At 55.9% G+C, this 3,623-nt stretch overlaps 1 long non-coding RNA gene across 1 annotated transcript; it reads left to right on the top strand.

Annotated features, from left to right (window-relative positions):
• Positions 1-253: 253 nt before the first annotated feature.
• On the top strand, positions 254-2,744 carry LOC115273019. The gene is made up of 3 exons (XR_003900608.1): positions 254-339; positions 2,004-2,217; positions 2,309-2,744. It is a non-coding gene; the product is annotated as an uncharacterized LOC115273019 (long non-coding RNA).
• Positions 2,745-3,623: the final 879 nt, after the last annotated feature.

Here is a 3,623-nt window from a genome sequence, read left to right as displayed (position 1 = left end):
ACCAATTATACTTTGAAGCCTCTTGTGTTTCCGCCCCTCCCTAGACCACCCTGCCTAGCCCCAGACGCCCAGCTGCCCCCTCACCCTCGCTCAGGAACGCTACAATGGTCACGGGCGCCAGTCCCCAGCATTCTTGCTTTCCTTCCCCTGCACAAGGGAAGAAATCACTGCCCCACCCACTGTGTGGCCACGTGACGTGCTTTGGCCAATGAAATGTGAGCAGCTGGCTATGACTAAGGTCACTTCCGGGTGAAAGCTTTAAAAGCTGGTTGCAGGCGCTGGTTTCTCTTCCTTCTGCTACAGCAACCTGCGAGGGGCTGGGCAGTGGCCAAGTGAGAAGTAAGAGCTGTGATTTGTTTTTTAAAGTTTATTTATTTTGAGAGAGAGCACATGCACGGTGGGGGGAAGAACAGAGAGGGAGAGAGAATCCCAAGTGGGCTCCGTGCTGTTGACACAACGCGGGGCTCGGTCTCACAACCCTGGACCCATAACCTAAGCCGAAATCATGAGTCCCAGGCTTAAGCAACTGAGCCCCTCCCGCCCCGTCCCGGGGCGCCCTGAGATCTCTGATGTTTTAAGATCCGAACTGACCCTGCCCTGATTCTGAGGTGGCAGCGGACATCTGAGTCCCCTCCTGGATTTCCTGATGGGGTTCTTCTGTGAACCCCAGGGCTGGACCTCTGTAGGAGGTGGAGCACTCACCGCAGAAAGCAAAATTTAACGGGGAGCCAAAGAACTCAAATAGTCAAGATAAATTCTGTCCTGGGGCGCCTGGGTGGCTCGGTTAAGCGTCTGACCTTGGTTCAGGTCATGACCTCACAGTTAATGGGTTCGGCCCGAGTTGGGCTCTGTGCCGACAGCTCAGATTCCAGAGCCTGCTGCAGATTCTGTGTCTCCCTCGCTTTTTGCCCCTCCCCCGCTTGCACCCTGTCTCTCTCTCAAAAATAAAAGTAAAACAGTAAAAAATTTTTAAAAAGTTGAATACAGTTCTAATGCACCGTTTTAAATAATCAAAATTAATGCAAAATATACATGATAAATAAAATAGAAAAATTTCGAGTGAAGATGGATCAGTCACAGCGATGTGCTGAGACCTACCGGAGCCTGAGGCAAAGGGAGAGATCACCGTGTGCCTCACTCAGCTTACTCTAGCTACCCCCCCTCCCCCAAACACTCACGATGTTTTGCTTGAGGGCTTTCTATGGCTCCTGTGGATGCAGGTCCAGGAACTGACACCCTGGGAATCGATCTCCATCAGTTTTGGTGGATCAGTACCCCGGCTCCCTCACTCCTCACGTGGGATAATGGAGATGCCTGTCCCAGAGGGTGGGGTGGGGCTGAGCCCTGGGTGCCTGCAGCAGTAATGTACACATTTGCTGCCTGCTCCTCCCCATCTCACTTCCCAGCTTCTCCACCCATGCTTTCTAGGATCCCTTTCAAATAAGTACCTGCACTCAAATCCTTGTCTCAGGCTCTGCCATTGCGGGAGGCCAACCCAAGGCAAAATGTCTGTTACAATTTTTTTCAACATGGCCGATGCTGTAGCTCCTGATTCGCCTCCTGACCCCTGGCCACACCTGCTGGGTTAGTGATCTGTTGCTTCTGGGTAACATACTGCCCCAAATGTGGGGTCTTAAAATAACAGCAAACCATTTCTGTGAGGGCAGGAATGGGTTCTAGCTTCTCGGGGTCCTTTGCTTCAGGGTCCCGCACACGCTGCCAACCGAAACTTTCCCGAGGGGGAAGCCTCGATCTTGAAACCTAATCTTGAAAGTGACATCCCATCACCCTTGTCCTACTCTACTGTTAGAAGTGAGTCACAAGGTCCTGCCCAAAGCAGGGGAGAGGAGTACAGAGGGTGCAGACGCCAGGAGACAGGGATCACAGGGGTCACCTTGGAGGGTGTCCCTACCTAGTGTGTGTCTCCGCCACCAGCTCAGCTGTTCAGGCCGCAGATAGGGGCACCCTCCTAATCTCCTCCCATCCTGTCATCGTGTCCACAGGTCCTCTACCCCGGCTCCAGATGGTCCCTCCCCCTGGGCTGGCTGTGCTGGCCCTCTTCCTATTCTTGGAAGCTTGGTCCTACCACAGGGCCCTTGCACCTCTTGTTCCCTCTGCCTGGAATTCTCTGCCCTCAGACACTGGCATGGCTTCGCCTCCAGGGTCTCTCACCAGCCTGCCACCTAGGGCTGCAGTCTCATCTGAAGGCTCCGGCAGGTAAGGATCCACTTCCTTCTGGCCTTAGTTTCAACATGAAATCCTTAAAGATGTATTCCTGGTCCACTGTAACAGTTAGCCCTGTTCACAGGAGTGCAATCGGCAGGTTTGGGGTGCTCGAAATCCTGCATGTGCTGTGTGCAGGCCTGGCCCTGGCCCTGCTCCTGGAAGGTCATCCTTCAGCCCCTGGAGTGTGTCTGCACGGTTTATGGTGAGGGCCTCGGGCCACCATGCATCACCAGCACGATCTCTAGAGGGACCAGAACCTGTGGCCAGTCACAGGGATGGTCAGCCTCTGCCTATGTGACCAACCCCCAGAAAAACCCCAGACACCAAGGTGAGTTTCCCTGGCTGTCAGTCCTCTGCACATGCTGCCACACACCACTGCCAAGAGGACGAAAGGCTGTCTGCGTGACTCCACGGGGAGGGGATACCCGGGAGCTTGTGCCTGGTCTCCCCTGGACCCTGCCCTAGGCGCCTTGATCCTCTGTTGATTTTAACTGCATCCTTTCCTGGAAATAAACTGTGACCGGATCACTGCTTTTCTGATTTCTGTGAATTCTAGGGAATCGTTCGCCCCAAGGGTGGCCCTAGGGACCCCTGGGGCAAGCTCTCAAGCCCCAAGCCATCAGGATCTTTATCAGCCTTGTCCCTATGTGCTTGCTGGTTTGGTATTTCCTGCCTCTCTCCTCTGGGCCGCAGGGCTCCAGAAGGCCAGGACCTTGTCTGTCACTCTCACGAGAGGCTGAAGAGCAGGGCGGTCAGGAGTCTGGACCTGGCGAGGCTACTTTCTGGCAGTGCGGCCCTGGGTAACCAAATCCCCCTCCACGCTCCGGTCTCCTCGTCTGTAAAGAGGGAACAGTAGGACTGATTCCACCTTGGGAGATGGGTGGGCAGGATTTATTAACGCCTACAAAGGTCTTGATAAGGAAGAGCTTCTAAGCATTGTCACTCTGCGTCCCCAGTAGCTAGAGCAAGGTCAGGCAGATCAGTGCTCATAAAGAGGAAGTGAATTAGGGAGGCCCTTCCGAAGCCTCTGGCATGGGGAGGCATGAAGGGGTCAGATGGCGGGGAGGAGGAGAGGCTCAGAGGACGGGAGGGGTGCCAGGGAGGGTCAGATGCCCACCCCACCGCTCTGGCCACACGCGGGCCCTGCCAGGGGACTGCCTGGAGAGCCGGGCCCACTGTGGCCACTAAGGGAGGGACCGGTGGGGGTGGCAGGCTGGGTGGAGAGGGAGAGGCTGGGAAAAACCAAATCCCCTGGTCGTGGCTCCTAGGAGGAAATGTGTGGGCGGTCTGGGAGGCTCAGGGCAGCTGGGGCTGGGGTTGAGGACAGGCGCCGGCTGCGCCCCGACGAAAGTCTGTGCTGGGTGGCTGCCTGTCCAGCCTGGCTCCGGGGGAGGGCA

The sequence above is a fragment of the Suricata suricatta genome, chromosome 12, assembly GCF_006229205.1.
Source record: "Suricata suricatta isolate VVHF042 chromosome 12, meerkat_22Aug2017_6uvM2_HiC, whole genome shotgun sequence".
In the NCBI taxonomy this organism is placed as follows: Eukaryota; Metazoa; Chordata; class Mammalia; order Carnivora; family Herpestidae; genus Suricata; species Suricata suricatta.
Note: the sequence above shows the minus strand (reverse complement) of the source record. Positions and strands in the feature narration are given on the sequence as shown.